General features: G+C 40.8%; 1 pseudogene; it reads left to right on the plus strand.

Moving 5' to 3' along the window:
- Window positions 1–2,595: 2,595 nt before the first annotated feature.
- Window positions 2,596–3,425, plus strand: LOC123821288 (annotated as a pseudogene).
- The last annotated feature ends 8,833 nt before the right edge of the window (window positions 3,426–12,258 follow it).

Here is a 12,258-nt window from a genome sequence, read left to right on the forward strand (position 1 = left end):
ATTTGCCACAAGATTGGATATTTATACTACCATGACTGTTTTTAGAGTGATAAAATATAATAGTAGTAGGTTAGATTTAGCTTACAGTTGGACTTGCTCTCTGTAAAAGTAATGGCACCCTTGAATATCTAATCCAGAGAGTTTGTAGAATTTATTTTTCTGCAGGATTCAAAGGGAAAGGCTATAGTCCCAAAGGTTAAAGTTATAGTCCACGGTAGATGATATAAATGTAGCCAAGATTTGGCAAATTTACATGGTGGAGTTTTCCAGTGTCTAAAAGCCCTTTGAGTCTCAGAATGTATTGTAGTAACTTTCCTATCGGCAAAATGCTTTATATTCAATAGAGTATATATTGTGTACTGATTTTTTTAAGAAATAGAACATTATATTTCAATACACAATTTCTATATAATCAAAAAAATAAAACACCACAGTAAAGTGATCACAAAAAACATGGTATTTCATTTGCAGTACAACAAGAAATAACATCTCTAGTCATAAATGAGCTCTTAGAAACCAGTAACAAAGACACTAATATTCCAAGGGAAATGGAAACAAATGAATAATATGAATGACTATAAAAGATTAAGGATATTATGAAGATGACTGAGCTGACCAACGACAGAAGAATGATCCTTTGCGACCTTGCACTGTCGGAAACACCGACACACAGGGTTCGCACAGTTCTGTGCGCAGGGACTGTCAGCCACACAGCCCACTCTGCCGCGCCGCAGTCTTGCACATCTGCAAAGAACTCATATTATCAGAGGCCCTGTTAAAATTTGTTTCAAAGGGGAAAATAAGATTATGTTAGAGAGCTTCAAACTTAAAGTTTTAGCCAAAGTTTCAAAAATAAAGACATTTTTCTAGCTCTGGGAGTATAATATTTGAAAACACATATATTTGGTAGATAAAAAATAGTAGACTGATTAATTCAAACAGGAAAAATTAAAATCTGAATGTTTTAGAATGTTCTTCATGTAGAAAGGAGACACTGTCTCCTCTATCACTGTTTGCCTTGACCTTGAGGTTTTACTTCCATTTGTATTTGTTCCAGCATTATTTTACTGGGACTATTTCTTTTAGTTCGTAATGCAGACTCCAAGCTGCCTGGGACCAGAGGTATCACGTGTCCTCTGTTCCTCTGAAAGTGTTGATGTTTCACTTTTGTCTTTCTTTTCCCATCCTCAGCAGCACCACCTTCAGCAGAACACGTCTATAGGAGTGTCCTTACCCTCATTCTTGCCGAGTATTACAATAGACAAAAGCCAGAATTGGAATAAGATGTTTAAAAAGAATCAAAATAAATAAAAAATACATTTTTAGTTTTAGACTATTGTCCATGATAACGAAAGACATGAAGGAGGCTGCTGAGCAGTCTGTTCCCAAAGAACAGCTTGTCTCCTTCATACAATAACGGTTTCCACTTTCGATTCTCTTATAACATATTAGGTGCAATACTAACTGTGCTCCCAAAATAATTGATTATATTACAACAATTTCTTTGTGTATGAAGAGTTCCTATATTTGGGTACTGTTATTCTGTCTAACACCCTAGAGCAGGGTCAGCAAACCTTGCAACGCACCACCCATTTTTTAAAAATAAAGTTTTATTGGAATATAGCCATTCCATCCATTTGTGTATTATCTATGGTTGTTTTCCCACTATAAAAGTAGAGCTGAGTAGTTGCAACAGAGACCGGTATGGTCTACAATAGCTAAAATATTTACTATTTGGCTCTTTAAGAAAAATTGATAAAGAACTTATAAAATTCATTACCAAAAATGCAAACAATCCAATTAAAAAGTGTGCAAAGGACCTGAATAGACATTTCTCTAAACAGGGCATATAGATGGCCAGTAGATATATAAAAAGGTGCTCAACATCACTAATCATCAGAAAAATGCAATTAAAACCAAAATTACACCTGTCAGAATGACAGGTATAATTATTACCTTACACCCATCAGAATGGTTATCAACAATAAATCAACAAACATCAAGTGCTGGCGAGGATGTGGAAAAAAGAGAACCTTTGTGCACTATTGGTGGGAATGCAGACTGGTGCAGCCACTGTGGAAAGCAGTCTGGAGTTATCTCAAAAAAATTAAAGATGGAACTGCCTTATGACCCAGAGATTCCACTGCTGGGAATATATCTGAAGAAACCCAAAACACTGATTCGAAAGAATACATTCACCACTTTGCTCATTGTAGCATTGTTTACAATTGCCAAGCCATGGAAGCAGCTCAAGTGCCCATCAATAGATGTGTGGATAAAAAAAGCTGTGGTATATTTACACAATGGAATACCACAAGGCCATAACAAAGAAGGAAATCTTACATTTTGTGACAGCATGGATGGAACTGGACAGGATTATGCTCAGTGAAATAAGCCAGTCAGAGGAAGACAAGTACCATATGACTTCAATTATATGTGGAATCTAATGAACAAAACAGAGTCCAGCTGGGTCGGCCAGATGTGGGTGGAGCTGGGGGTAGGTGCAGAGGCTGACCCAACCATGGACAGGACCCATCCCTGCTCCTTGCCACCTTCATCGTTGGGATTAAGGTACTTCTCTTGGCCCTGAAGAACATGAACTCAAGGAGGAAACATCTTATCACCTTACAGAGCCCTGAAATGAAATACCTACTGCCCGTGGTTGAGAAAGAGCAAATCAGCCACAACACCAGGAGGTTCCTCTTTGGACTGCCCTCACCAGACCACGTTTTAGGACTTCCTGTAGGTAACTATGTCCTTCTCTTGGCCAACATTGATGGTGCTCTGGTGATCAGGCCATACACACCCATGTCCAGTGATGATGATCAAGGCTTTGTGGACTTAATTATAAAGATCTACTTCAAAAATGCACACCCTAATTATCCAGGTGGAGGGGAGATGACCCAGTACTTGAAGAACATGAAAATTGGGGACACCATTCTTTTCCAAGGGCCAGCTGGGGACCTGTTCTATCATGGGCCAGGGAAGTTTTCAGTCAAAGAGCACAAAACAAGTAAGCCTGAAGAAAAACCAGCCAGTCAACTGGGAATGATTGCTCGAGGCACAGGGGTCGCACTCATGCTGTAGCTCATTCGCCACATCACCAAGAACCCCAGAGACAGGACCAGGGTATCCCTCATCTTTGCCAACCAGACAGAAGAAGATATCTTGATGAGAAAGGAGCTTGAAGAAGTTGCCAGAACTCACCCAGATCAGCTCAACCTGTGGTACACCCTGGACAGGCCTCCTGTTGGCTGGAAGTACAGCTCAGGCTTCTTACCACCGACATGACCCAGGAGCACCTCCCTGCTCCTGGGAAGTCCACACTCATCCTGGTGTGTGGCCCGCCACCCCTGACCCAGACAGCCACTCACCCCAACCTGGAGAAACTGGGGTATCCCAAGAACATGATTTTCACCTACTAACGCCTTCTTTGCTTCAGCAAACTTCCCTAGTCCCTTACATCTGTTTCAATGTAAGTTCAGTGTCACCTCATTCAGAAGTGCCTCCTCACGTGTTCTTGGGCATGCCGGTGCTCCTCTCTTTTGAGTTGGCCCAAGAGGAGTTTATGGGGCTGGAGACAAAGTTGCTTCTGGAATCTTCTTGCTTGGGGAAGCCTGAAGGAGCTTCATTTTAGTATCTTTCCCTTGGTCTAGTGAAATAAACTTCAGTACAAAACAACAACAACAACAGAATAAACTAAGAAACAAAACAGAAACAGACTCACAGATACAGAGAACAGACTGACTGATGTCAGAGGGGAGGGAGGTTGGGCGGCTGGGTAAAAAGGGTGAAGGAATGAAGCAAAAAAGAAAAAAACCTCATAGACGCAGACAACAGTGTGGTGATTACGAGAGAAAAAGAGCATGGGGGGGCGGGTATGAGAGGGTAAAAGGGGGATAAATGGTGATGAAGGGTGGTAAATGGCTTGGAGTGGTGAACACACAATATATAATATTCGATACACAGCTGATGTGTTATACAACAGAATTGTACACCTGAAACCTATATAATTTCATTAACCAATGTCACCCCAATAAAGTCAATAAAAAGAAAAACTTTGCCACCCCAGCCCTAGGCTGGCACTGGCTCACGGAACTGCCTGCACTGATGGACATGATCTGCATCCAGCCTGTCGAATGTGTTAGCTGCTAGTCCCGTGCAGTGCCTGAGTGCTTGAACTGTGGGCAGTGCAACCGAGGAGCTAAATTTTAAACTTTATTTCATTTTAATTTATATTTAAATGTTAAACAGCCGCACACGGCTAGGAGCAACAGTGTTGGATAGGCCTGCCTGGGACGTACCAGCATTAACTGGAGGCATCTTTAGCTCTGTGGTTCACGGAACTCTCTCTGTTATTCCAGAAACCTTTGTCGAAGCCCTAGGATGTGCCAGCACTGTGGTAGATTCAGTGTGTGTGTGTGTGTGTGTGTGTGTGTGAGATGAAATATACATAACAAAAGACGTTAACCATTTCTAAGTGTGCAGTTCAGAAGTATTAGGTACATTCCCACTGTTGTTCAGCCATCACCATGTGGTAAGTTCTTGAGAGTCATAGCCTGTGCCCTGAAGGAGCTTGCTGTGTTGCGAGGAAATGACGATACAGTGTGGCCAGTGTGATAATGAAGGCTCTACCACAAGCTCTGCTGGCCTGGGCCCACTCTGGAGAAGGGAGGAAGAAGTGTTGTCCATTCTGGCAGTAGGAGGCCATGTCACAGAAAGCACTGGCAGCCTCATTCTGAAAATGAGAGGTGAAGGGATTGGCTGAGGCACCTGAAAGAATTTTAACGGGTCCTAATACCTGGGCCCTTTTCTCTGGCAACATCCTGGTCAGGGTTCTGGAAGCAGGATTTATCTAACCCTTAGATTTTTCTAGTTTACCAGGTGGCCAGGAAAAGTGAGTGTATTTCCAAATCCAGACCCCCTTTTAGGGTCTGGCTCAAAATACATACAAAGAAATGAATTACATGATTTCCAGTCTTTGGAGCAGATATTCCGAACAAATAAAACACATGCAGTTCCAGCAATGGGCTGCCTGGATGCATGGGACTCAGTGGCGCACACAGCGAAGGCCCTGTTGTGGACAGAGTCCTGCTTTTACAAATCAGTTTGCCTCCAAAACTGTTACAAAGGCAGTCAGGAGCTGTTTTTGAAATTGCCTACATTCTGACACATTTTTCTGGTTTCTACTCTCTCAATCCTGCTTAGGTTTACTAAAAATTTCAGAACATCTTCCCAGAGCAACAGAGAATGCAAACGTTTCCAGACTATGATGTTGGGAAAGCTAAAGTGGAGAGACTGGGTTTGGCAGGACCTAGGATGACCTTGAAAAAGAGAGCCAGCTGGGTTTCCTTCATAAAGGTAAGACCCACGGTGATGGGGGCCTGACTCTCAGTGATGTCAGCAGTGTTACCAAGTACCCTCCAAGTGGGCCAGGTGACTGGCGGCACCAGGCCCGTCAGGTCCCTGCTGTCCCCTCTCCTCACTCCCTCAGCAAACTGTCCCCTAGGACAAAGAGTAGGAGCCTCCCTGTCCTCAGGAGAATCCGGCCTTGGCTCCAGGATCTCCCAGCTCCTTCCTGCCTCGGGCCTACGAGGGCATTAGCCATGCTGATCTGCCTTCTCCGGAAGTGGCCCGTACAGCACCCCTCCCTGTTGGGTCAAAACTCCCTTTCTGTCATTAGTGATCTAGCCTACTTGGCAAGAACAAAGGATAACACTTGAAGTGTAGTTAACTTGTATAAACCCAGCTTTTCAGTCCAAAACTATTTATCAACTACATACTGTGTGTCAGGCATGGTCCTTGGTGCTGAAGATACAGAATTCACAAGGAATAAACAAATTAGCAGATTAAATTAGATGATTTTCATTATTCAGGGTAATTATATTCTATAAAGTTGCTACAAACACTGAATTAATACTGAACCCCTTGCTCATAGGGAAATACAGGGTTAGGTTCATCAACTGATCGATACATGCCCTCATTTTATGTGGGTTTCTGTGTAAAAACAGTAGTTTAATGGGTTGCTGATTCATTAAGATTGAACTTGCGGCCAACAACACTATAACTGATGCCTGAATGAAGTTTACTAAAACATGTATTTCTCCGACAAGACACATCTTGTGTACTTAGGGACACTATGTGGAACCTCAGTGCTATGCTTGGGGCCATTCTAAACAGTGCAGCCACCAACAAAAAGCACAAAAGTATAAAAACAGGGCACTAAGTAGGTCACGATAAGGACACTTGTTTATAGTACAAGTACTGACATAAGAAGGCAGAGTGTTGCCTGGTCTGACCTCACCTGGAAATGTGGAGTTGAGCAACTGGAATTTTCACCGTCCCGTGCACATCCATGAGGGACCAGGAAAGGTCTGCCAGTATTGATTTCAGGGTGGCAAATAAATTTTAGTGAGTAGGCAAGTTTACAAATATGAACTCCATGCATCATGAGGTTTATGTACTCATATAGAATGTATTATGAAGAAAGAAGTCTTATGTGATAAAGAGGGATGGAAGGGAAGGAGAAAAATCATGACTGTTAAGCCTGGGGCTTAAGCAAATAGGTGGTTGGTGTAGGGGAGGCCAGCCCCTCTCGTTTAGATCATTACACTTGCCACCTAAGTACAGGTATTAAGGGGATAGTTGGATAGAGCAGGCCAGAGCTTAGAGATATATATACATTTAGAGAGTTGTCCATATATTACTGTATTTATTTAATCACAGAACTAACTTTTGAAATACAATCTGTAATGTGAAAGGTGAAGTTTCACCTGCAGGGTCACATGTCTTTGTGAGTGAACGTCCCTTGTCCCACACATTGAGTACAAAGCCCAACACTGATGGCCTCAGGGTCCCATCTGTTCATGGATGGGGCTGTGACATCTCAGGTGGAGCTACTGCGTCTCGCAGACCAGGCGCCAACCATCTGCTTCCACAGGTCTGTGAATCCACACAGGCCCAAGGCTTCCTGTGCCCAGTAGGCTTTCTAGCGTGGAGGCCAGATCCCATTTCAGGTCTTTGAATCCCTGTGCTTGCAACTTTACCTGATAACCATTCTGTTGTGTTGTAACTTGGTGTGAACATGTTTATCCACTAGATTAAGCCAAAATGTGATCCTTGGCAAAAGAAGCCTTTGACCAAACTAAAAGAATGGAGAGTAGATGTATTAATGCAACTCCAAGCAAAGTTTTGAAGGTAAGAAAAGAACCACGTTCCCTTGTAGATAAAATTCTTACTGAAATTGTTCTCAGAAAATTCAATTTTCTCTTTCTTTTGAAAAATGTTAGCAATAAATTCACTATGAGGGCTTTGTTTGGAACTTTCTAATCTAATTGCAAAACTTTTGTAATCCTGTTAGCTTTCAGGAGAGAGTAGCAATTGTCAAGAGTTGGATATTAGTCCAGCTTTAGCACTAAGTCTCTGTGTGATGTTGGTCTAGTTATATAACCTCCTTGAGTTTTACTTTCTTCATCTATGAAACAAAAATATTAGACTGAATTGTCTTACTTTTACTGTGGTAAAAAAACACTTAGCATAAAATTTATTATCTTAGTCATTCTAAGTGCACAGTTCAGTAGTGTTCAGCATATTCATATCCCTGTAAAACAGGCCTCCAGAATTTATTTACTTTGTAAACCTGAAACTCTATGCCCCCTATTGAACTAATGCTGGTATAGCCATACCATGGAATAGCAGGCACCTATAATAAGGAACAAAGCAGTGATATCCTCAAGAACAGGGATGCCTCTCTAAAGAACTACACAGGTAAAGTAAATACTGTAAAGACTCTATGATTTCATTGATACAACACTCTTGGGATGACAAAACTATAGAAATGGAAAACAGAGTCATGAATTCGAGGGGGTAAGGAGAGGTGGTGGGGAAGGGAAAGGAATATGACTTCAAAAGGGTAACAGGAAAGATTTTTGTGCTGGTGGGTCTGTTCTGTGTGTTGATTGTATCAAAGTCAGTGCCCAGGTTGTGACGCTGTAGTTTTGCAAGATGTTAACATTGAAGGAAACAAAGTGAAGGGTGCATGATCTCGCTTTACATTATTTTTCCTCTTTTCTTAAATTGTGGTAAAATATACATAACATGAAATTTACTATTTTAACCATTTTGAAGCATGCAGTTCAATGGTATCAAGTTCATCCATATTGTTGTGCAACTATCACCACCATCCATCTCCAAAACTTTTTCATCTGGCAAAACGGAAACTATACACCCATTAAACAGTAACTCTGCATTCCTCCCTCCCCCTAATCTCTGGTACCACCATTCTGCCTTTGCCTCTGTGAGTTTGACTATGCTAGGTGCTACGTATTAGTGGAATCATACAATATTTGTCTTTTTGTTTATTGATTGGTTCATTTTACCCACCATAATGTCCTCAAGGTTCATCCATGTTGTTGGATATGTCAGAATTTCCTTCCTTTTTAACGCTGAAACACATCTGCTTATCTATTCATTTGTTAGTGGACATCTTTGTTGCTTCCACCTGACCATTGAGAATAATGCTGCTATGAACATGGGTACACGACTATCTCTTTAACAGCCTACTTTCAACATATACCCAGAAATGGAACTGCTGGATCATAAGACAATTCTGTTTTCAATTTTTTGAGAAAGGTTCATACTATTTTCCATAGCATATGCAGAATTTTACAATCTCATCAACAGTTTTCAAGCATTCCAATTTTTCTGCATTCTTTATTATTTCACTCATTATTTCTTCCTTTATTTAATATTAGTCATCCTAACAGGTATGAAGTGGTGTCTTAATGTGGTTTCGCTTTGCATTTCCCTGATTATTAGTAATTTTGAACATGTTTTCATGTGTTTATTGAATGTATTGTATACATCTTTGAAGAAATGTCTATTGAAGTCCTTTGTTCATTTTTAAATTGGGTTATTTGAGTTTTTGTTGTTAAGTTGTAAGAGTTACGTATATGTTCTGGATCTTAACCCCAGATACATCACTGAGATATATAATTTACAAATATGTTCTCTCATTTTATGGGTTTCTTTTTTACTCTGTTAATTGTATGCTTTGATGCACAGAAGTTTTAAGTTGAATGTAGCCACATTTGTGTGTTTTTGCTTTTTTTTTTCGGCCTATGCTTTTAGTGTCATATCCAAGAAATCATTGCCAAGTTCAATATCATAAAGATTTTCCCTTGTTTTCTACTAAGAGTTTTATAGTTTTAGGTCTTATGTTTAAATCTTTAATCCATTTTGAGTCAATTTTTGTATATGGTGTAAGATAAGGGTCTAACTTCATTATTTTGCATGTTGCTCCAGTTTTTCCCAGCACCATTTGTTGAAGAGACTGTACCTTCTCCACTGAGTGGTCTTAGCACCCTTATCTTTTGATCATTTGATCATTTGGTCATTTGAGGGTTTATTTCTAGTTTCTCTGTTCTCATCCATTGGTCTGTTGGTCTAACTTATTCCAGTAACACATCATTTTTGATCATTGTAGCTTTGTAATATGTTTTAAAATTAGGAAGTGTGAGTAATCCAATGTTTTCTCTTTTTTTTTCCAACATGATTTTGGCTATTTGGGGTCCCTTGAGATTCCATATAAATTTTAGGGTAAATTTTTCTATTCCATTAAAAAATGCCATTGAGATTTCGATAGAGATTCCACTAAGTGATCTCTGAGGTTTCTTGTGATATTAAAATGATTAAATTGTTATGTATATTGATGAAGTAGAAGTTCAGCTCTGGAACTATTTCAATTTTTTGCCTCCAGAAGAAGAGAAGGGACATTTATTCAGCACATGCTACATGCCAGGCATTTTTGCAGCAATCTTGGGAGAGACATCATTAGCATTCTTGTTAGGGTAGCTTGTCCTGCTCTGCATGGAAAGCCAGGATTCCAGCAAGGATCTAAGCCCAGGTCTATGCCCTTACAATGCACTAAGGGCCCCCTCCTGCATCTCCTGATGGCTTCCTAACTGCAGACAGAGGTTGTACCAAAAACTGATGGGTGTTTATCTTTTCACTGGTGCCACAGCACTTGTAGGGGTTCTACCTGCTATTGTACTTAGGAGGTCATAACAGAATATTCAGTTTTCTATGTTTATTTGAATATGTACAGTGTTGAATGGATGAACTACATAAGGGAATCATGATTTAAATTTTATTTTTTAATTGAATAAAGTCCCACCTGGGGCTTCTTTCTTATTCATATGTATATAACCAATTCTTGCTATGGAGAAGTGAATAACCCTTCTCCCAACCTTTTCTTCTCCTCTGTGTTCTCAAGATTTCCAGCCCTGGGTGAGTAATGCAAGTGCTCCAGGATCACACTGCAAAGACAGACTTGCTGGATCCATCTAATCCAGCTTTCGTGGCTTCCCAGAGTTTGCATCCATGCAACTATGACCGAATCAGGGAGAATATTTATAGCAACATCCACCTCTACCAGGTACCACAGGGAGAAATAACTAATATGTCTTTCTGTTCAACTCACCACCTGTGTGTAGATCTTAGAAATTTACTTTGGTAGTTTTTCAGAGACCCTCCCCCTCAAAGCTCTATTACCTAACCGGGCTTGTTTTTATTATAAAAAAATTAAAGGCTAATTAAAAAGAGGACTATAAAGAGGTGCTATATAAGATACTGTTGCAGCCAGAACATGTACTCAACTGATAAATACCAGTGTAAAGCTGCAAACTTTGGTGCTAAATACCAGGAGAGGTGGACAGTCGTTAGTGTTCAAACAGAAAGTGGTCCCCACAGGGTTGGTTCTATTAAGAAAAACTTTTGAAGGAGGAAGAAATTGAGCTGGACTTGAAGAAAGAATAGGGCTTAAGGAGGAGGTGTTGCAGAGGGAAGGAGGGAGCTCATTCCAGGAGGGAAACATGAACGACAATGCAGAGGAGAAACTATGCATACGGTGTTCAAGTTTAATTAAGCTGAAGACTCATGGGGAAATGTAGTGAAGAGAAGTTTTTTCAGAGAGGGGAGGAGAGGGCAGGTTGTAGATGTCTGTGAATTCCAGACTAAGGAATTTGTGCTTTATCCTGTATGGTAAGTGCTATATGCAAAGCTGCATTTTTTTTTTTTAGGAAGACTAATGTGGCCACAGGGTGTTAGTTGGATTGGAAGAGTGAGAAATTGCAGGCAGGGATGCTAGTTAGGTTGCTACAACATAGGATAGACATGAAATTTGGCAATGAATGGGAGTTTCTACACAAGGTAGTGGGTATTTGTCTTTACACTGGTACTATAGCATTTTTGAAGCTATGACCTACTATTGTTTGTTGCTCTAAGAGAAGACTTTTGTTTCACCTGCTTATTTAAGATGAGAAGACTCGAGTTTATTTATAGTCTGGGGTGAAGGAGCAGTAAAGGACAAGAGATGGGAGGGGAGTTTGAGAAACAGACGACCCTGGGGAAAGAGGAGGAGACAGGATGAGAAAACCAGGTAGAAGAGTAATTTTGAGAAAGGGAGAATGGCATCACTTCCCTTGAGGTGAATGAGGCACATAGAATTTTCAAGTGCAAAATGACAAGATGCGTGGGCCCGTGGATGCCCCGGCTGTGTAAGAGAGGGAGAGGAAGAGAAAGATGTGTGTGTTAGTGAGGTAGAAGGTGAGCATGGCATGTGAGCAGGTATCACTATGGGGGAGGCCACCAATGACAGGAGAATATAAGGATGACCATTAGCTAAGAGGGCCCAGGTGGCACAGGAGAGCATGAATTTGCAGTGAACCCATCTGTATAATAATTCTATTACTTTCACCCCTAAAGGCAACTGTAGAGTGAATAAAAATTACACATAAAGCCAAGGGTATGGGGAAGTTTAGGAGTAGAATCCTAGAAAGAGAAGCACTGTCATGATCCACCATCCCAGGTTGGCTATGGAGGAAAAGAGCAACCTGAATTGGGTCTAGCAAGTTACAGATTATCTGCAAGGAAACACACAGGTGCAAGTACACACACGCACACACACCACAATTTCTATAACTTTTGTACCTGTTTAGACAAGTATCTAGAAAAATGAGTTGGCCACACGGATGAGGAGCAGATGCCGCATGTCGCAGCACCGAGCTTCCTGGCCCTGGAATGCCCTGACAGTGTACCTGCCAGTGGCACTCTCCTCAGCTAGCATCCTGCAAGAGTTGAGAAAATAGCCAGGTTTTTCTTATCCTATTGTCATTTCACAGTACAGTTTATGTCTCCATTCAGGAAGACCTTTTATGTTCTAACGAGGAGACATTTAAAAACTTCTGGCTCTTCTGCTTC

The sequence above is a fragment of the Phyllostomus hastatus genome, unplaced genomic scaffold (genome assembly GCF_019186645.2).
Source record: "Phyllostomus hastatus isolate PE091 unplaced genomic scaffold, TTU_PhHast_1.1 phas_contig_40, whole genome shotgun sequence".
Lineage (NCBI taxonomy): Eukaryota > Metazoa > Chordata > Mammalia > Chiroptera > Phyllostomidae > Phyllostomus > Phyllostomus hastatus.